Source organism: Petaurus breviceps, unplaced genomic scaffold (assembly GCF_028583685.1).
Source record: "Petaurus breviceps papuanus isolate PSGF00001 unplaced genomic scaffold, PetGlider_PUasm1.0 190, whole genome shotgun sequence".
In the NCBI taxonomy this organism is placed as follows: Eukaryota; Metazoa; Chordata; class Mammalia; order Diprotodontia; family Petauridae; genus Petaurus; species Petaurus breviceps.
This window is the reverse complement of record NW_027185810.1, coordinates 5,418,173-5,441,639: the sequence shown is the minus strand read 5'-3', so window position 1 is coordinate 5,441,639 and position 23,467 is coordinate 5,418,173. Positions and strand designations below refer to the sequence as shown.

The 23,467-nt window shown below is 39.8% G+C and overlaps 1 long non-coding RNA gene across 1 annotated transcript; it reads right to left on the bottom strand.

Annotated features, from left to right (window-relative positions):
* Positions 1-336: 336 nt before the first annotated feature.
* LOC138164526 (uncharacterized) lies at positions 337-12,135 on the bottom strand. Its single transcript, XR_011169104.1, has 4 exons — positions 11,510-12,135; positions 11,057-11,163; positions 3,842-3,937; positions 337-805 (listed from the first exon to the last, which is right to left on the bottom strand). It is a non-coding gene; the product is annotated as an uncharacterized lncRNA (long non-coding RNA).
* Between the last annotated feature and the right edge of the window lie 11,332 nt (positions 12,136-23,467).

Below are 23,467 nucleotides of genomic sequence, written 5' to 3'. Positions count from 1 at the left end.
CACAAATCTGTCTATGAACACTTGCATTTTAAAAGAAAAAATATCATGCTAAAGGAAAGCTCAATCCCAAATTTAATAGTTTCCTCCTGAAAAATCATAAAGCACCTGATCAAAATCTTTGGAATCTGTTCACTGAGGTTGGCAGTGACAGCAGCTGTGAATTCATGGAATCGTATTGAAAAGTAGTGGGCAAATGCCATTGAGCGTCATTGTAAGAGCATTAGTATGATTGTCCTATGAAAAATAAAGCGAGAAACAAACAGGGAAACAACTGTTTGCTCAGTCTTGGCCTCAAGCCAGTACTCTTGATGTTTGTTCATTCAATACAAAGTATATACAGAGAGAAAATACCAATTTTGGGGCAATAATGCAGGGAATGGCAGTGTATTATTAAATGTAGTCATAAATGTTTCAGAACAGAATTGTTTTGGCCTCGTTCACATTTACCATAAGATTCAGCTTTGAATTGTGTTTAGGCATTCTATGGATCTAATGCCATATGATCCGCTTAATGGGGGTGTGTGAAAAAAAAAGAAAGGGGAACAATACTCTGAATGGCAGCTGGAAAGGAGTTCATTTTTTTTTTACAAATCTGTAACAACTCATCAGGTTATACATGGCAATTTTCACATACTAATATTCGCACCATTAAAGAACAGTAATATTTAAATCATTTTGGTTGTTTCCAGTTTTGGAAAGGCGTGGGCTGGAGCATTGAAGCTATTCAAATGGAGTGATATGGTCTCCACAAGCTGGCCTTAAACATGTTGTTGGACACATCAGGGGAATTTGGCTGCCTATAAACCTGAAAGGAGAAGATGAGATCACAGGTCTTTCAATGGCTTAGTTCTTGGCTCTGCTGTGATGGGGGTGGAGATGCTGGAGCCAGCATAGGGCTGAAGTCAAGGCACTAGGTTCTTGTATTGGCCCTTCCATTGAATAGCTATGTCCTTGAGCAAAATCCTTCTTCCTCTTTGTGGTCTTTAATGTTCTCATCTATAAAATCAGAGGCTGGAACTAAGGCTTGCAAGGGTGGGGAACCTGTGGCCTTGAGGTCACATGTGACCCTCTAGGTCCTCAGGTGTGGCTCTTTGACTGAAACTAGGGTCAGGGCCACACTTGAGGACCTAGAGGGTCACATGTGGCCTCAAAGCTGCAGGTTCCCCACCCTTGGCTTAGAGTATTTGGTTTCCAAATTTGGTGCTTTTAAGTTTTGGTCAGCTATATTGTTTTTGTGGTAAGTAGACCAAACTCCATTTTCTGAACAAAATCCATGAGAAGTTTTTTTTCAAATTTGTCCACCCCTCTACCTCCATCCCCCCCTCCAAAAAAAAATTTGGCTTTTAATTGGAGTAGCAACTTGGAAAGCCATCCCAGTAGTATGGAGGGGCCAGTATAATAGAAGTGACTAGAGGAGATAGTCTTAGAGCCAACTGGGAGGCAGGAGAAAAGGGACCTACCCCAACTGAGGGAGTGGTGGTCAAAGGAAACCTTCCCTCAACTAACCCACAAAGCAGATAATTGAAAGTTGACTATAAACTAGTTCAGTACTGTAAATGGCCAATCCTATTGGGCTAGGTAACATCTTTAAAAGACAAAAAATTAAATAAAAGCCTGAAATGAAAAATAAATAAAATTTTCAAAAATTAATATTGCCTAATGCATCTTTCCTAAGAAAGGATTCAAACTGATGGGTGTTTTTCTTTTCATCTGTCTGGTTTGAAGTATTCAGATTCATCTATTTATACTGATGAAAGCAGCTGTGTTATAGTGTGGGGGAATATGCTAGATTTGGAGTGGTAGGTCTAGGGTCAAGTCCTGGCCCTGCTACTTACCGGTGATATGACCTTGGACAAATACTGGGGCTCTTTTACCTCCTCTGTAAATCAAGGGGGCTAGAAGAGATGCTTTTTAATGTTCTTTTCAGGTCTGATACTGTGCTCCTGCTGTAACAAACCCCCTGGCGAGTGGTTAGCTGACCACTCCTGGAAGTTCTAGTTCTTCCTAGCTTGGGAAGAAGGAAGCTAACTCAGTATCAGTCTCACGCTGGGGTCTGTGATGTGATTCTCCCTAGGAAAAGGAGCAGAGGAGAAGGGACAGGTGGGGGTGGTCCTATGACTATGCCACATGTCTGCCACATCTGAAGTTCCCTTCTTCAAGTCTAGGAGTGCTGACTCCTAAGTGGACAAGTTGGGGATATGTGTGACTTGTGTTTTTTATTTTGAGTGCTCATTCCAGGCATTTTTAATGACTGTTCCCATGCCTGGAATGCTGTCTGTCCTCATCTCTGCATCCTGGCTGCCTTCAAGTCTTAGCTAAAATCCCACCTTCTACAATTAACCTTTACTAACCCCTGTTAATTTTAGTGCTTTCCCTCTGTTGATTATTTTCTATTTATCTTCTATATAACTTGCTTGTGGTGCAGCTAGGTCAACAGAGTGCCAGACCTGGCGTCAGAGAGACTCCTTGAGTTCAAATCTGAGCTCAATTACTTACTAACTGTATGATCTTGGGCAAGTCACTTAACCGTGTTTACCTCAGTCTCCTCAACTGTAAAACGAGCTGGAGAAGGAAATGAAAAACCATTCCAGTATTTTTACCAAGAAAGCCCCAAATGGGTTCCTAAAAGATTGCACACGACTGAAAAGACTGGACAACAACAAAAGAGCCGGTTTGTGCACAGTTGCTTCTACGTCGTCTCTCCTATCAGACTATGGGCTCCTTGAAATCAGGGACTATTTTTTACCTTTCTTCACATCCCCAGAACTTAGTGCCGTGCTTGGGACGCAGCAGGTGGTTTATAAATGTTTGCTGCCTCACTTACCGATACAGGAGTAACACTGAGAGAAACAAGCCAGCTAAGAGGAAATAGCAGCCCCTACCCTACTCCTACTTTATTTCCACTTAGTTGTGTTTTTATTCTGTTAAAGAATACATTTTCTGGATTGAATATTATCTCTCATAAACACTTGTGGGTCACCTTGTTCTTAGGTTGCCTGGTGTGCCTTTGTTTGTAGCCTGGGGCACAGTGGGAACCATGCCGGAGAGAAGGGCTTTTCATAGTTCGGGGCGAGAGTTCAACCCCCAGCTCATTATTTTGCTATCTAACTAGGGACATCAGCCACATCATAATTCAACTTCTAAGCATGGAATAACAGTTAACATAGGCCATATTTTCTAAATCTGCCCTATAGATAAGCCGTTGTTACCCTGGAACTTCCCCTAATAGGGAATATTGCTTCAACTAGTTTCAGAAGAAATCCATGTATCTTCAAAAACTGGGAAGACCTGAATTTATACTAACTGAATTCAAATGTGCTTTATAAAGGTTGTTGAAGGGATATACTAGAGCCTACTCAAACCCACCAAAGTTAATTGTGTTAAGTTTTTAGTATGAGCACTTATATCTCAGAAATGGCAAGTGCTACATATCTGTACTCAATTTATTGTTTTGAGACTCAAGGAAGTGATGGATAAAATCTAAATAATGCAGATTAAACTTAAAAATATGAGTTATGGAGGGAGGCTAGGTGGCACAGTGAATAGAGCACCAGCCCTGGAGGCAGGAGGACCTGAGTTCAAATCCAGCCTCAGATAACTTAACACTTACTAGCCATGTGACCTTGGACAAATCACTTAACCCCAATTGCCCTGCCCTCCTCCCTCCAAAAAGCAAAAAAAAAAAAAAAAAAAAAAAAAGCATGTACATCTTCTACCACTCGCTCCCCCTTCTCCCAGCTGGTTGTTAAACATTTACCAGCACACTCCTAGTTGCTGCCAACATTATTCTACAAGTAAATGACTTATAGGGTTTGGAGTGCAGATGTATACTGCTACTTACCTCCCTCCCCTACCACTCCTTCTTTCTTTCCTTCACCCTTGGTCTTCCCTCAATCCAAGTATGGCAGCGACAGCTACTGTTCTCTCTCAGTATGAGCTGTAGAAAAGGAATGAGAATGTAAAATCACTTAAAGGGGAATGTGACTATTCCCAAGGGATTCTAACTATTTTCCTTGGAAGGCTGCCCTAACCACATGGCCAAAAAGGGAAGATACCCAGGCCCTGCTAACAAGGTGATATTTTCTCATATTCATTCCAATCCTTTTTTTCAACCCCACCTTCCCAGTGTCCATTATTATAAGTCTGCTGAGGCTCAGGGTATTCAGCCCTGGAGTTGTATGGATGGAAAGAAGTGTTATGTATTAAAGGGGCTGGATGATGGCGAATAGTTAAATTGTGAACTAATCAGCAAAGGTTGGTATTTCAGTAATGAGGATGCATTTTGTAATGGAGGACACACAGAAGCATGAGTCACTTGGTGCAATAGCACTTTCTAAGTGTGTGATGGTATTTACTTATAACTTTATTTTTTATTAATCATAATATTTTGGGTTTTTATGCAGTTGAAAAATCAATGCTGTCTGTTGAGTGTAATTGGCTAGAGATGCTCAGTGTTGCTGCTTGTCCTCTGTTCTCAGAGAGGACCAATGACATCAGCACAGTGATGTCATGGCTAGCAAGTGAATTGGATTTCAGTGAGGCAGAGTTGTGCAAAGTCAGCAGCATCACTCTCTCCTCCAGAGTCATCAGAGTTCAGTGGCAAGACATAGGTCAGGAGAACTGGAGATGGCCATGGATACAGTGGGAGATCTTTGCCTTTTTCAACTAAGGTCTTTCCTGAGTCTCAAGACCTGAGGCAACACCCATTCAGTAGTTAAAGACTAGAGAAGAATTGAGGCAAAAGATGGTTTAGTTTGCCTTCACAAAAGACCCTCATGCGTTTCTGGCCAGAACAGAGACAATTGTTATTTACACTCACTCTGAGTCATCAAAACCCAAGCAATGGACAAGTGAGGTTTGGGCTGGGACCTATTATTGACCAATCAGTGAGAGCCAGAGTGGTCTGGGTTAAGTAGTTCCATTTGAATCACAATGGGCTTTATCAAAGCATGGTTTTTCAGAGATATATTTCAAGAAATCATAAATGAAAACTATATGAGACAAAAGAGTTAATCATCCCAGCTTTTTTTTGGGGGGGGGCCAGGAACAATAATAGAATAAATAAATAGGGACGAAAAAATCTAGCCTCTAAACCCCAAGATTCCTTGCAAAGTATAAAGGTCTGGGCATCTATATTTCCAACAGGGGTTCCCAAATGATCAGTTTTCCAAGGCCACCTGGGTTGCTCATAACTGCTGTCTTTTTCCTTTTCATAAATGTGAAAAGTTGATTCTGTTTCCAAAAGTCTGGGTGGCTTACCTCCAGAGTATTTTCAGAAGTGTTTTTTCTCAACTACTTAGGGCTAAGTAATTAAAATAGCCACCAGGGGGCAATAATATCACAGTGACATTCAAGTAATAACAATCTAACTGTCCGAATCAATCCCAGGAGGCTAATCTAAGTTCAATTGACTGAACACCCCTGCTCAGTTACTCTGCAATTGACAACTAAGAGACTCACTACACCTTTAGCATATGACACCAGTAACCAATCCTCCTGCCCTAATTTTCCAATATGGAGATGAATGGAGATTGGGGTGCAAAAACCATGCAGGTTTACATAGATTTGGGTTTTCCCTTTGTACTTTATCTCCCTCAGGGATAGTTTTATTTTCTGTCTGCCTACACTCTCTTGCTGCAGTCAGGAAAATGGATGAAGTTACCAAGGCAGTGCCAGAAGGAAGAGGGCAATGAGGGCATGACTGGTGAGGGGAGATGAAGGCTGGATAAGAGAGAATGCAGACCATAAGAGGTAGTATCTCTCATTGAACCCTGCACGTGGAGAAAAGACCTAGGCTTGAATCCTGACTGACAACTGCCAGGTGTCAATGTGCCAGTCTATCCCTCAATTTCCTTGTCTGTGAAATGGGAATAATAACAACTCCAGAACCTACCCTTTAGGGGACCTATGAGAAGTGATTCAGAGAAGACATGTAAAGTGCTCTGCAAACCCTAAAATGTTTTATAAATATCAAAGGTATCTGAAGAGAAAGTTCGTCAATTCGTATTACCACCAGCAACCACTAAGGGTATTGGGATTGAAAGGGAATGGTTCTCTTTCATCCAGGGGCCAAAAGGTGAAAGTAGTGTTGTGGCTGCTAGGTCTCCTGGGATACTAATTGTGGTACCTCCATATTTAATTTTTTTTTTCTTGAACTGAGGGTTTTGGAATTTGATTATAATATTCCTGTGGGTTTTCCTCACAGGATCTCTTTCAGGTGGTAATCTGTATATTTTTTCTATTTCTACTTTCCCCTCTTGTTCTAATGCTTAAGGACACTTTTCTTTAATTACTTCTGAAAGTGTTGAAAAAAGAGGGAATTTTTCCCCCTCCTCTGTGTCTCATGAGAATGCATTTATAGCATCCCCAGAAAGTACACCATTCCTAAGCTTTTGAAATGGCCAGAAATGACCCTCAGGAACAATCTTTGTGTACCCCTGCAGTCCCTTTTGCCAAAGAACCTGTTAGAAATTTGATTTAGAACTTGTGTCATTTTAGACATAGAATGTTGAGACCTGGAAGGTCACCTAGAGGTCATATAATCCAAACTCCTCTTTTTACAGATAGAGATGAAGGGACTTGCCTAAAAATGTGAGACAACCAATTAGTGTCAGAGTTATACTATGCGGCGATACTTACATAGCATCCTTCTGTATTGGAATTTTGTGGATGACAGAAACTCTTTAGAGCACATGGGGTCAGACGACGTCTTTTTACACTCACAGCAACAGCAAATGCAGCTTTAGAGACATTTAGTAGGAAAGCAGCTGTTTTTAACCTTTGTGGCAGTCTTGGGAAAAGCAGGACTGCTTAACAGTCTCTGGATTATTTTCAAGGTGTTCCACTATTATCATTTGGTACAGTTCAAATTGGACTCAACCTTTCCTCTCTCAAGAATAACACTGCTTAGGGGAACACAGTTAAATTTGTCTGATCATCCATCCCGAGGTGACAAATGAGTAAAGAGCATCCCCGGGGTGATGTGTGCTTGAGGCTGCTACTTTCCTGTTCTGTAGGAGTAAGTGATCCCACTCTTCTCGGTTCAGGAATGCTTTCCACTTCTGCTCATCAGAATCAGAGCCAGCCTTCTCTTTGGTCCAAGTCCCTGTCAGATGCTCAGAAGGGTGCACTCACTCTCTTCGGCCGGTAGGGGGACATATGTACATTATGTCTTTATCACTGCTTGCTCCCTTACTGGGAAAGGAAAAGTGCTGTTTTGGTGTAGCACTACATACGGTATGGGTCCAAATACAGGCTGTATTCTCCAACCCCCCACCTCCCACCAATCTGTCCTACATAATCACTCAGCACAACTGATAACCAGAGCTATTTTTCAGAAAATATGTATGTGTAGACATATAGATATACTGTAAATAGAGAATAATATATAGATATGTGTATTCATGTATATGGGAAGCTGGGTGGCACAGTAGATAAACTGCCAGGACTGGAATCAGGAAGACTTATCTTCCTGAGTTCAAATCCAGCCTCAGACACTTACTAGCTGTGTGACCTTGGATGATTCACTTCAGCCTATTTGCCTCAGTTTCCTCCTCTGTAAAATGAGCTAGAGAAGAAAAAATGGTAAACCACTCTATTATCTTTGCCAAGAAAGCCCAAAATGGGATCATGAAGAGTCAGACTTTACTGAAACTACTGAGCAGCAATGTATATATAGTATTATATATGCACTTGTACATATTTCTGTTTACATGCATACGTACATGTGTATATATGTATGTGTATATATGTATGTGTGTATGCACACATCCCTAAAGTAAAATATGAACTCCTCTATTTGGCATTTAAAAGCCCTTCAAAATTTGGGCCCGACCTATCTTTCCAGTCGTATTCCATATTACCCCTCTTCATGTTCCACAGTATAGTCATTAATAATGATGATGATAAAAATAGCTAACATTCATATAGCTCTTGAAAGCTTGCTTTACAAAGGAAAAGTGCTTTAGTGCAAAGCATCTCATTTGACCCTCCTAACAACCCTGGGAGCTAGGCCTCTTTACTGTTCCTTATACATATACTTCATTGTTTGTCTCTGAACCTTTCCATTGGCTGACCTCCACACCTGGGATGCCTTCCCTCTGCACCTTCTTCCCTTTAAGACACAAGCCCAAGCATTTCTATATAGGTCTATTTTAAAATTTTATTTATATTCAAATGTATACATACATGCATGTATATAGAGAGAGACACACAGCGTCTACAGACACACACATGTACATAGAAAACACACACGTCTCTATACATATACACATACACACATAATATACACATGGACACAATGTATACCAGCACATGTGTTTTCCTATACATACATGCATGCATAAAGGGACATCAGCAAACATACCTGCATACAGATGTGTCTCTGTGATGCATACACTTATGTATGTCAATATACACACATGTGTACACTCACGATAGATACATACACATGAGCATCTCCCTCTACCTCCATACAGATACATAGACAAACACATATATACACACATTTACACACAGATGGACATATATACATACATGTGTACACACAGGGATATACACACACATAAAGGGACATTGGCGAACACATATATACATATGTGTCTCTGTACATGCACACACATATGTATACATACACATGCATATATAGCCACACAGTAGATACATTCACATGAGCATCTCCGTCTACATTCACACATACACATACATAAAAGTACACCAACACATATACATACACACGTGTCTCTCTATACATACGGGTACACACACGTGGGCATATATACATATGTGTATCTACACATACACAACTATAAGAGGTAGTGTGCTATAGTGAGCTGAACTTAAGACAGCCAGAAATACCTGAATTCAGGTCTTCTCTTGGACAGGCTAGCTGAATGAGAGGCTGAGTGATTCTGGGCCAGTAACTTAATCTCTTAGTGTTATAGGTGATATCGTAAGACTAGATATAATTTGCAGAGGAAAGGCTGACTTCCTCTGGTTGAGGATATTTCCCACCACGAGCTCCCTATACTAATGAAATCCTAGGTCCAGCCTTTATCTCTGTATATGTCTCCATTATCTCCCCTAAGAAAATGTCAGTTACGTAAGGGTGTGCAGTTTTTTTTTTCCACCCTAGTCTTTGTATCTCCATTACTGAACACATTTCCTGGCACCTCAAAGACACTTGATAAATGACTGATTAATTTATGTTATTTTTAAATATGTGTATTCACACCTATCGATTTTATCTGCCTATTTTCTTTTTAAAGACATCTCATTTTAAGTGGAGTGGCTGATATTTGGACCAATAAAGGAATGAATTAACGTGAAACATCTCCCCAAACTTTAAAATAAGAAGAATTTGTGGGAATGATTATATTCCTTAATTATATGTCAAAAGTTGATAACACACATATATAACTGTGTTAACTAACTGAGGTCATAGGCATTTAAAACATACCAATAGAAAATAAAAATTCATTAGGAAGGCATTTCAATTATTTTACAACAGTAAAAGTGATTTTAAGCATTCATTAAATGTTAAAATTCTGTCTATGTGTTTTAAGAGGGTACTTATAATAATGGAGTCTACTATTAATCAAATTCTTCCACAAAGTCTTATTCTGGTCTTGTATCCACAGCATGAATGAAAGCAACTCTGGGTTTCTAAATCATGCTAGATGAGCACAAGTTCCTGGGGTTTCTACCAAAATAGTAGGCCTAGATTGACAAAGGCTGTTATCTGAGAACCAGGCTAGATAAATACCAGAAGATTGGGAAGGAATTGTTTTGACCATAGAAATTCATAAAGAACATATTCCCGGGGAGGCTAGGTGGCGCAATGAGTAGAGAGCCAGCCCTGAAGTCAGGAGGACCTGAGTTCGGATCCAGCCTCACACACTTAAATACACACACACACACACACACACACACACACACACACACACACACACACAAAACTAGCCGTGTGACCTTGGGCAAGTTACTTAACCCCAATCACCTCCAAAAAAACAAACAAAAAAACCCAAACAAAACAAACAAAAGAACATATTCCCTATAGAAAGGCTGCAATCTATATTTGTGAAAATAATATTAATATCAATGAAGTCCCAGATTTTCTGATGTGGTGAAGAAAGTAATTCATGAGGTAAGGGGCAGAGGGATAAGTGGACAGAGACTAGACAAGGCGTTCACCTCAGAACCAGGAAAACCTGAATTCAGTTTCTGCTTGACACTTATAGAGGGACAGCTATTGAGAAGTTATTTAACCTATCAGTATCCTCCCCTACCTCAAACAACTTTTTAAGAAGGGTGGTGGTGGTGGTGCTATAGGACAGCTAGGCGGCACAGCAGATAAAGTGCTGGGCCCGGATTTCCAAAGTTCAAATCTAGCCTTAGATACATTCTGTGTGACCCTAGGCAAGTCATTTAACTTCCATTTCCTCATCTGTAAAATGGGGATGATAATAGGACTGGTACCTCCCAAGGTTCTTATGAAGATAAAATGAGGTATTATTTGGCAAGTGGACTGCAAACCTTAAAGCACTATACAGATTCTACTGTTATTATTATTTTATTGCCAGATTTTTCCATTAACATTAGCCAAAGAAGTTTCCACACTGGGGAGTTCTCTGTCCTCATGAAATCTCGGGTTCAGACTCTTCCATCAGTAAATATATATGTCAAGGTAGGAAGAATCTTGTCTTTTAACAGAAAGAATAAGTTATAAGTCAGAAGCTATAGTTTTTTTTTTCCCCAATGTCATTTCAGGAAATGTTTTGATCTCAGAAGTGTATTGACAGTTGATAGCTCTCTTGAAGATAGATGAATGAAGTTTAGATGACTGGATGCAGCCAGAATATCCTCCTGGATTCTAAGATTTGTGGTCACGACACACATAATATAAGGCAGTTGACTGACTGAAATGGCAACCTTCGTGTCGTCAGCTGTTATTTAATAACATCCCAAAGTGGAAGTAAAAGAAAAGCAAAAATACCAATTTTAAAGAATACCAGGAGATTCAGTATGAAAACAAATGTCTCAGAGCAATTGCACTTACCTCTGTGGAACTTCCAATTGCACAAGGCATACATGCACAAGCCAGATATTTCCATGTTCCAGCTGCTGAACCCACAGTTTTACCAGAGATCCACGAAAATGAAATTCCTGCGCTTTGGAAAATTTGGAACAGTTCATTGCTATAGGATTTCATTCTATTGAAATAAGCCAATAAAGCCTTGGAGTTTCCCAGCTCATGGACACATCCCCCTTAATTGCTTTTCCACATCTACCTTCCCCTCGCCACTGCCAATCAAATTCCCCAAACCCCAGTACCTCCACACTCTGCTGACTGTGTTAGTGGTAGAGTGTTCTAATGGTAAGGGGAATTTATTTAGCCCTGACTATTTTCTCCTCTTCCCCACCCCCCAAAACATATCCTCTGTAACTAAGGGAAAGTATGTAATGACCACCAAAACTATCCACATCCCACAAACAACCATAAAGACCAGACTTTTATCCTGCTTTGCCTTTGCTTATAAATGCTGAGCAGTTTCAAGACGTCCTAATATAGTGTTATTGAGATTGCAGTTTTCAGAAGCCTGCCAAAGAATGAGATCTGCTTGAAAGGGAAGTCCATATTATGAGTCCTGACCAGTACAAGCACTCCAGAACTCTGGCCATAAACCAGGTATTATTGCCCTCCAGGGTTGTGAGAAGAGTCACAGCCATATCTAGTCCCATGAAGGAATTTCTCTGGGATATGCTTGTTCACATCTTGGCAGAAACCATGTCTCCCTCAACCCAGACTTATCTTACAAAGCCTCTTCTGTTTCTGATTTATTAATAAACTACAGACCCTCCTTCAGAGTTCTTGGCATCCTTGTTAGGCTTTATTCCAATGTTCTTGGTTGTTATCATTAATTAGCTAATATACAGCTGTAAGATCGGCCCAGTATTAACCTTCTTTTACAAGTGGAAGAGCTGAAACAGAAAGATTTAGACTGAGTTGATCACCCTCCTCATGTTATTCTCCTGGCCTGAAATGTCCTTTTTACTTCTCACTCCCCAGCCCAATCCCTTCCATCATGTTCTCGATGAAGCCTTTGTGCATTCTTCTGGTCCTCATGGATCTCTCCCTTGCTCCTTCCCCATCCCATGTACCCTTTTCTTTGATCCTGGGGGCAGCAGGGAGTCACTGGAGTTTGTTTACAGATGACATGGTCAGATATATGTGTGTATGTATATATATATGAAAAAAAATGGTTTGGTGACATTGTGAGGGATGGATTGGAGAGGAGAGAAACCCCAGGCATTGCTGTGGGATGTAATTTCCATTGACCCAATGAGCCTGAGGGACCTTCCAGTTTCTCAGCTCATTGACTCATATTATGTCTTTGAAAAGTCATAGACCTTTAGTGTGGCATTGAAAAACTGTCAGTATAAGGTGGGTGGTACAGTAGAAAAGGCACTGGATTTGGAGTCCAAAAACCTGAGTTCAAATCCCCTAATCCTGAAAAAGTCACTTAACCTCAGTTTCCTCATCCGTAAAATTAGAAGGTTGAACTATATAATCTCAAATGTTCCTTCCAAATCTAAATGTATCATACTAAGATTCTAGGAATGATAAATATCAAACATGCAGATCACACAGAATTCTCACGCCTTTATGTCATGAACACTTTCTATTAAAAAAAAAGACTTAGTAGGTGCTAGAGAGGGAGAGCATAAAATGGCATAAAACATGTTAATATGTTATATTTTAATATATAGGAAAGGACTTGTATTGATTTTCAAGTTTCCCCTGAATCAGTTTTCTGTATGCAGTAAGCCTATCAACTTCTCAGAACTAAGATCATAATTAGCAAAAAGCAAGAAGAAAGAATAATGATGAAAAAAGATATGGTGTTCAACTGAGACAATTTGGTTCTGAATTATTTGGATAAATGGCTATCAAAAATAGGAGGAAATGGACAACAGAAATGACATCAACACCAATAATAATAATTTTATAGAGCTTTAGTCAATTTAAATCAATTGACATATTAAGGAAACCGAGCGAGTATACAACATACTACGTGAGCTAACATCTGATTTATTTGCTAAATGGAGACAGATATCTGCCAAAGGCAACACTGAGCTAGACATGGATTTGATTATCATTTCTATTCAGGCAATTTTCAGATCTACATTTTTTTGCACCTAATAGTATTTTATTTTTTTCCAATTACATGTAAAGATGGTTTTTAACATTCATTTTGGTAAGATTTCGAGTTCCAAATTTTCTTCCTCCTTCTCTTCCCTCCTCCCTCCCCAAGACAGCAAGCAATCTGACATAGGTAATACAAGTACAATCATATTAAGCATATTTCCACACTATCATATTATGAAAGAAGAATCAGAATAGAAGTAAAAACCATGAGAAAGAAAAAACACAAAACAATAAACAACAATACATTCAGATTCCATAGTTCTTTCTCTAGATGTGGATAACATTTTCCATCACAAGTCTTTTGGAATTGTCTTGGATCATTGTATTGCTGAGAAGAGCTAAGTCTGTTATGGTTGATTATCACATTATATCTCTATTTTTAACGTTAGTCTCTCTGAACTCTTCTGCCGGGCATTTCAAACTCGATGTTCCACAGACATCTCAAACTTATGTTCAAAAATGAACTTGTTAGCTTTCATTCGAAATCCTCTAAACTTCCCTATTTCTGGCAGAGTCATCACCATCTTTCCTGTCTATGGGTGTACGATCTCAGTGTCTTTCACAACCCCTCATTCTAACTTCCCCTATATGTCCAATAAGTTGCCAAATATTGCTATTTCTACCTCTATTACATACTTTTTATCTGATATTCCCTCTTCTCCACTCATACAGACAACACCTTAGTTCAAGCCCTTATCAAATCTTGCATGAACTATTGAAATATTTTCCTAATTTATCTCTCTTTAAAGTTCCTCCGCTTTCCAATCTATGCTTCACAAATCACCGAAACAATTTTTCTAAAACATATATCTGAACATGTCAATGTCAGCTGTCAATAACCTCTAGTGACTCCCTATTGCCACAAGGATCAAATAAAACTCTTTTTTTGACATTTAAAATCCTTCACAACTCATCTTTCCAATATAATTATTACTCCACTCTACTTCAATACACTATAGTTCAGTCAGTCTGGCCCTCTCACTGTTCCTCATACATACCATCTATCTCCCACCTTGGTGCCTTTGCACTGGTGTGCTCCCATGCAAGGAATGTGCTTTCTCCTCATCTCTATTTCTCAGAATTCTGTTTCTTTCAAGACTCAACTCAAACACCATCTTCTTTCTACATAAGGCCTTTACTGTTTTCCCCTAGTTGGTAGTACCACTCCCACAATTTTTTATATTAAAAAATAAATTAAATATATATGCATACATATACATATGTGTACATATATGTACATACATATATTTGCTGCCTCTTCTGGGTCCTCCAAAACATGGACTACTTTCACTATTGTGTTTGTATCCCAGTATCTAGCACCCTACAAGGCACATTTCAGAGACTTAATAAATGCTTGTCAATGGATTGATTGAATATAAACTCATTTGCAAAATCTCACAAAGGAGGGTAATGGCCAATCATAAGCAGTATTGTAATGGCCAATTATAAGCAGTATTGTCTCATAAAGCACAGAGAAGGAGATGAAAAACTAACTTAAAGAAAGCTTGGCAAGACATACAAACTACAAAGTCATCCCAAGGGTGGGTAAGAATGGATAAGGAGGATCACCATGAGAAGACGGAAAAAAATTGTAAAAATTAAAATAAACTGTTTTCTCCAACAAGAACATGGTAATAGTTCTAAATAAATTCTAAACATAGAATTTGTGTAGCCCTTGAAGTTTTGCAAAGAATTATACATCTATTATATTATTTGATCCTCACAACATTCCTGAAAGGTAGGTGTTATTAGTATCTCCATTTTATTGGTGAGTGAACTAAGGCAGATAGAGGTTAAGTGACTGGCCAAGGTTGTACAGCTATTAAGTGTCTGAGTCTAGATTTGAACTCAGGTCTTTTTAATTCTAAGTCCACTGATATTACCCACTACATGACCCAACTGCCTCTAGGAACCATTACAGCTGGCCTCTTGCATCATGGGATGCTAGGTATGTGCCCATAGGGCATATAGACATGGCACAAAAGAAACAAAGATGGGGAAAGCAGCTGGATTGGACCAAGGAAATCTATGCAGGAGGTTATACAATTCTGAGAGTGATGAAGGGCTAATATAAGGGGCATCTGAAGGAGAGGAAGATATCAAAGGAATGGAAAAATAAGTTTTGTATATTATTAAGATAAAAAAAATGTCAACTGAAAATCGCTGATCTCTATCATACTCTCATCTATGCAAAATCATACAAATCCAGTGCATTCTCAATGGGAGTATTGGTAGGCAGGCTCTAGCAGTCAACATTTTGCAATGGAATACATGTTTACTATTTCACAACTAAAAGATGCAGAGACCATGAGATCTCACTATATTTGTTGGTTTTTGATTATTTTAAAAAGTTTGATTTATTAGAGAAAATTTCCACCTCGGAGGCTCTTTTCCAACAAGTGATCTCCCAAACATTCCAGGTTCCCTAGAACACATAACAGAAGGAGCTAGGTTTAGTTCTTTTGATCACAAACATCAGTGAAGGCTTAAAACAGGGAGATGTTTGTTTCAAGGCTTTCACCATGGCAGTGGAAGAGATCAACACAGAGTTCAAGTTTAAGAGGGATTCCCTGTGGATGTCAGAATCCTCCATATTCTCCTATTTTCAGATGACTTTGTACTGATTGTAACAAGCCCCAGCATATTTCAGAGATCCTCTAAAAGAGAACTATAATCTATAATCACTCAAGAGAACTTGGTTTGGCCATCCACATAGGAAAGACCCAATGAATGAAGACCGTCTTGCATAGATGACAATATGTAGAGTTTGTCCGCCAGGATGTATATCTGAGACAACATTGTCATTATTATTTTATGCTCTTTGTTTTTTAAGAGGACCAATGACATCACAGGGTGATGTCTTGACTTGTGAGTTAATTGGATCTGAGGGAGAGCTGTGCAAAGTAATCAGCCTCACCCTGTCTTCCAGAGTCATTGAAATCCAGTGGCAAGACAAACTTCAAGAGGACAATGGCTCAGGATGCAGTGGATGGCCTTGGTGTCTTTGAGGTATGACCAGGACCTAAGCACTCCACAGCACCTGCTTCAGCCACTTTCATGGCCACTAGAACATTCAAAGACAAAAACACAGGAGTCCTTGTCCTTAAGCCCCTTTCATTCTATGAGGGAGATACAATATGTGAAAAGTGCAACTCAAAGCAAAGTATATAAAAGGTGAGATGAGGCAGTGTGGCTTATTTCTCAGAGAGAGAAAGCCTTGGAGTCAGGAACACCTGGGTTCAAGTCTCGTCTTTGACACTTCCTGGTTGTAGCATCCTGGGCAAGTCACTTAACCTTTTTTTCATTTTCAGTAATTTTTTAGTCATGTTTGATTCTTTGTGACCCCATTTGAGCTTTTCTTGGCAAAGATACTGGAGAGGTTTGCCATTTCTTTCTCAAGCTAATGTTACAGATGAGGAAACTGAGGCAAACAGTTAACCTCACTTAACCTTATATGATTGTAAGCTCCATGAGGGTAAGTCTGTCCTTTCCCTCTTTTTTGTATTCCCAATGCTGAGTGTGCCTGACACAGCGCAGATGGACAGTGTTTCAGTTCCAAAGAGGAACAAGCAAACAGGCTGAATTCCCTTTAGGAAACTGCAAAGTTCCATTAATGACCCCAAGCTTCTCATGAAAGCAAAGTCCCTTCTTTTCAATACTAGTATTCTACCAGTGTGGCTATATGGCAGCAAATAATCTCAGTAGACCTTAAAGTAAATATTACAGAGGACAATAGAAACACTCATGGTGAGCAGGCTGAGACTTATAACTAATGAAAAACAAAAAAGAACAGGGGAAAAAAGATTTCATTATGGAAAAGTAGGACAGGGAGAAAAGAATGGCTGGTCATCTGGCAAGGGCAAGGGATAACAGGAGAGAGCCAGAGTGCTTCACTGGCATCCTCAGGCTATCGGGACAAAGGAAGGCAGGCCTCAAGAACACTGGCTAAACTCATGAGGGAAGATGGACGAGATTCCATATCACTCCTCCCCTCACAGCAAAACTCTAGGTAGAAATCTATACTCACTTGGTATCATTTCCTTTGTGCTCATTGTCTTTTTTTTTGCACAAGGTTTCAATATTTTTAATCAGTTTATATTTTTAAAAAAATTCATGGTGACACTCACAACTTCCCATTCCTGCTTTTTATTTCTTTAAATTACCCAAAGACCCAAATCAATTCCTCTAAAATTTTTTTTCAAATGCCTTATTAACTTCTGGTATACATCATTCATTTCCACCAGATTTTGAGTTACAAATTTTTTTTCCTGTTTTTCCCCTACCCACCTCCCCAAAATAACGGTCCCACAAGATATCCCCTCCTCCAATCTGCTCTCTCCCATATCTTCTCCTATACCCCCTTCAACTTTTCTAGTAGGGCATGGTGGATCTCTATGCTCCAGTGCCTGTATATCTTATTTCCCAATTATATGTAAAATAGTATTAATAATAATATATATATATATTTTTTAAACATTTAATTTTAAAACTTTGAATTCTAGATTCATTCCCTTCCTCGATTGTCACCCACCCTTACTGGGAAGATAAGCAATTCAGTATAGGTTGTACATGTGTAGCTATGCAAAACATTACCACAGTAGATGTATTGTAAAAGACTGACTATATTTCCCTCCCTCCTATCCCACCTCCCACTTGTTCTATTCTCTACTTTGATCCTGTCCCTTTTCAAAAGTGGGTGCTTCCAACTTCCCTCCCCCACAGCCTGCCTTCCCTTCCATCATCCCCCCTCTCACCCCTTTCCCCCCTACTCTCCTGTAGGGTGAGATACCCTATTTAGTGTGTATGCCATTCCCTCCCTGAGCCAAATTCAATGAGAATAAGATTTTGCATTTTTGCCTTCCTATTCTTCCCTGCCATTGTAACCATTTTCCCTTGCCTCTTCTATATGAGATAGTTTGCCCCATTGTCTCGCCCTCTCCTCTTGTTATATTCCTCTCTCACCTCTTAATTTTGCCTTTTCAGTATCATCCCTTCCTATTAAATTGGTCCTGTGCCCTCTATATATGTATACCTGTAAACATATATGCACACCTTCACATATGTATTCATATGCCTATATACCCTCCTGTATAGACATATATATATATATGTATATATTTCTATTACCTTCAACTATTTTCATACTGAGAAAAGTTTCATCAGTTACAATTATCATTTTTCCATATAGGAATGTAAATAGTTCAACTTTGATAAGTTCCTTATGATTTCTTTTCCCTGTTTATCTTCTCATGCTTCTTGTATCTGAATGTCAAATTTTCTATTCAACTCTGTTTTTTTCATCAAGAATACTTGATAGTACTCTATTCCACTGAATGACCACATTTTCCCCTGAAACATGATACTCAGTTTTGCTGGGAAGGTGATTCTTGGTTTTAATCCCAGCTCCTTTGCCCTCTGGAATATCATATTCCAAGTCCTTTGATCCCCCAGTGTAGAAGCTGCCAGATCCTGTGTTATCCTGATTGTGTTTGCTTAATATTCTTGTTTCTTCCTGGCTGCTTGTAATATTCTCTTCTTGATCTGGGAATTTTGAAACCTGGCTATAATATTCCTAGGAGTTTTCTTTTTGGGATCTTTTTCAGGAGGTGATTGGTGGGTTCTTTTAAGCTTTATTTTGCCCTCTGGTTCTAAAACATCAGGTCAGTTTTCCTTGAGAATTTCTTGAAGGATGATTTCTAGGTTCTTTCTTTGATCATGGCTTTCAGGTAGTCCAATAATTTTTAAATTATCTCTCCTGGATCTATTTTCCAGGTCAGAAGTTTTTCCCATGAGATATTTCACATTGCCTTCTATTCTTTCATTTATTTGGATCTGTTTAACAGCATCTTGATTTCTCATAAAGTCACTAGCTTCCATTTGCTCCAATCTAATTCTCAAGGAATGATTGTCCTCATTGAACTTTTGAGATTCTTTTTCCATCTGGCAAATTCGGCTTTTTAAGGCATTCTTCTCCTCCTTGCCTTTTTGAGCCTCTTTTTCTGTTTGAGTTAGTTTATTTTTTTGAGGTGTTATTTTCCTTAGTCAGGTTGTTGACTCTCATTTCATAATTGTCTTGCATAGTTCTCATTTCTCTTCCCAATTTTTCCTCCACTTCTCTTATTTGCTTCTTAAGGTCCTCTATGGCCTGTAAGCAGCTCATATTTTTCTTTGAAGCTTTTGGTACAGGAGTTCTGACTTCACTGTCTTCCTCCTGTTCCATGGTTTGATCCTTTTTGTCACCAAAATAGGAGTGTAAAGTTGTGTTGTTCTGTTCATTTTGTTTCCTTTGCCTGCTTATGTCGCCACTCAGTCATTTGTCCCCTGGACTTTTTGCCACAGTAGGACTCTGCCACAGCTGCCAAAGGTATTATTAGGGTGCCCTCTCTGAGCCTCCACATGGTCTGGCAAGCTGGTCACACACCCTAGAACCTCCACCCTCTCACTTTGTCCTTTGCATCTATATGTTGATAATTCTGGAAACTGCCACAGCTGCTGGTGATCTGTAGTCCCTCCAGCTGGTGGTTGGTCAGGCCTGCCCTGGGGCTAAAACCCTGGGCTCTGGGGCTGGGGTTGGCTCCCAGAGGGCTGTGATGGCTGATTCATGCTGGCCTGCTGGGCTGTCCTCAGCGGGAGGTTAGCTTCTCTGTGTCATTTTGTGGGTTCTGTAGCTCTAAAATTTGTTCAGAGTCCCCTTTTACATGAATTGGGGAAGGTGAGAGCCGGAGCCCTGAGGAAGTCCTGTGTCTACTCTGCCATCTTGACTCTGCCCCCTCATTCTCTTCTAAACCCTCTTCTAAACCTTCTTACATCTTCATTCAACTGAAACTGCCCTTTCCAAAATTACCAAAGATCTCTTAATGGCCAAATCTAAGGTCTTTTCTTAATCCTTATCCTTCTTGACCCCTTCGTGGCCTCTAACACCATTGATCACCTCCTCTCTGTGGATATCTCTCCTCACTCGATTTCCATGACACTATTTTCTCTTGGTTTTCCTCCTATTGGCTTGACTTTTTAGTTTCCTTTATTGGCTCTTCATTTATGTCATCCACACTAATCCAAGTTGTTTCCAAGCTCCTCTCCTGGGCCTTCTTATCCTCTCCCTCCATACTATTTCACTTGGTGATCTCCTCAGCTTCCATGGATGGGTTCAATTATTGTTTATTCTCCTCAGTTCACAGGTTAAGGCTGGGGAGTTGGAACACTCCTTGCTTCCCATTACCACCTCCAAATTCTCTTCCTTCCTCCATCATTCATTAACTTCTCTTTCATTGTAGTTCATGCTGTTCATATCTACTACCCAATTAAAATCCTAGAAACTTGTTTACAGGTCCCAGGTCATTCCCCTTCCTTCTTCAATCAGTTCAGTTCCTGGCTTACAGTTTTTCTCTCCTCCCCAGTTCCTGTTTTCATACTTCAAAAAACAAATTGACTGTCCCTCAAACATCCTAACCACTCATTTTCTCAACCTACTCACTTTTCATCAACTATTCTTCCATTCCACTTCAGTTATACACAAAGATGGTCATACTTTTGATCTTGCCATCACCCATGAATGTACCACTTCTATATTCAGGAATTCTGATAAATCCCCTTATATGACCATAATCTGTTGGCTTTTCACCTCTCCCTCTTCTTTGCCTTATAGAACCCTACTCTTTTTGCATCATGGCCTCCAATCCCTTTACTCTTCAGTTCTCTCGCAGGCCATCTTCCCTGTACTAGCCACTCTCTCCTCTTTTCCCCACCTTGACCCTTTGGTGAATCAATTTAACTCTACACTGTCTTCATCTCTTGAATCCCTAGCCCTCTTATCATATCACCAATTATGTCTATCCAAACCTCAGTCTTGCATCACCCCACCATTTGCCATCTTCACTCCTATATGCAGGATGCTGAACAAAGTGGAGATAAATCACACAACCATTCTAACTGGATGTGCTGCAAATTTATGTTACACCACCTCAGTTGGGCTCTCACTGCTACTAAGCAACCTACTATATCTCCCTTATCAACTCACTATCCCACTCTCCACAGTGATTCTTTCCAACTTTTTCATCCCTTCTTAAACCTCCAATGGCTCTCTCCTCCTACTGTCTCAGCTAAGAATCTTACTTCATATTTTACGGAAAAAATCGAGACCATCAGCCATTAACTTTCTCTATACCCCTCTTCTTCATCTCCTATCACTCAGGTACCTTCTACTGCTATCTCTTCCTTTATCTTGTCTCACATGATGAAGTGGCTTCACTTCTTACAAAGTCTGAAGTCACTGCTCATTCGAGAAATCTCATTCCAACCCATTTCCTCCAACAGATTGCCCCCTCTGTTATCCACACTTTTTCAGTTATCTTCAGTCTCTCCCTGTCTACTGGCTCATTCCCTGCTGCCTACAAACATGCCCATGTCTCCCCATTCCTGAAAAAAACCAACAACCCTCACTTGATTCTTTCATCTTTGCTAACTATTTTCCTATAATTCTTCTTCCTTTGTATGGCTAAACTTGAAAAGGCTATGGGTGCCTCTCCTCTAACTCTCTTCTTAACCCCTTATAATCTGGCTTCTGATCTTATCATTCTACTGACACTGCTCTCTCTACAGTTATTAAGGATCTCTTAGTTGGAAAATCCAATCTCTCCTCACTTGGAAAGGAACTTTCAGATTGACAAAATCATGTAACTATGTGAGTATCACCTCACCTTAACATAAAATCTCTAAATCACAAATCTATAGCATTTTATAGCCTCATTTTACTATAGGCTCTCGGGTATCAAGAAAGCCAAATCAATTCTGATCAGGAGAACAGCCTCCCCAGCCTTTTAAAGGGAAACTAGGTCAGCCTACACAGAACAGGTGGCCCTCCTACCCAATCCTCTATAGCATCCATCATCAGAAGCCCTCTAGTGGTGAAGAACAGTGGCAGGCAATGTGGAACAATGGGAAGACCTTGGTTCAGGAAGAGGAGGCCCTGGCCTCAAAACATGCTTATTTCACTTCCTGTTTGGTTAACCTTGGGCAAATCACTTAAAAACTGAGCTTCTGTTCTTCCTCAGGAAAATAAAGGAGTTGAATCAGGTGACTTCTTAGTTCTCTTCCAGCTTGAAATTTCCAATTCTATTAACTTCCAAATCCCTAAGGCAACTCATTCCATTTTTGTACAGTTCTGTTAGTATGGTTTTCTTATATCAAGTTGCTATGCATATGCATGTTGGAACAGTTAAGTAGAGAGTTAAATAGGTAATAATAATAACAGCTAGCTAGCATTTATCTGGTGCTTTAAGGTTTGCAAAGAGGTTTACAAATATCATCTCATTTGATCTTCACATTTACATTGGGAGGTAGACATTAATATCATACAACTTTTTACAGAAGAGGAAATTCAGGTTCAGAAAAGATAGGTGACTTATACAAGTTCACACACCTAGTAAGTATCCAAGGTGGGATTTGAACTCAGCTCCTGTGGAATCTAGGTGCAGAAGATTCTTCTTCACTGCTTCAGAGAAGATACACTATATAACTGGATAGTAATACATATAGGACATGTACTTGCCTTGGGCAGTTGGGTGGCACAATTGATAGGGTGCTGGGTCTGGAATCAGGAAGACTCTTCTTGGTAAGTTCAAATCTGGCTTCAGACTCTTACTAATTTTGTGACCCTGGGCAAGTCACTTAACTCTGTTTGCCTCAGTTTCCTCTTCTGTAAAGTGAACTGGAGAAGGAAATGGCAAACCACTCCAGTATCTTTGCCAAGAAACCCCGAATGGGGTCACAAAGAAACTGACATGACTGAAAAACGACTGAAAAACAGCATATGGTCCTTAGCCTGATACAATGCATGGGTTAGCATTTTAATAAAGATTTTCCATTTGTCTCTTCCCATTCTTGAATAAATCCTCTTAGCCTCAATCTCAATATAACTTTTCCTCTTTGAACATAATCCGTAATAGCCATGCATACTAGTGTACTCTACTCTCATCGTGAATCTCTACCTTAACATTTGATTCAGATATCAACTATTGGGAGGTAAACCTGGTTATTGCCCAGTGTCACACAGTTAGTAAGCCTCTGGGGCCAGATTTGAATTTAGGATGAGTCTTCCTGACTCGAGGCCCAGAGCTCTGTGTACTATGGCACCACCTAGCTGCCTCGGTAGCTCATTCGGATAAAGCAATCCCTGCATTGAATTTATGTCACCAACTACTTTTTCAATTACCTGCTTAAAAATAGTAGGAGGAGGGGGGGACCCCTAGAGATCCCTTGTGA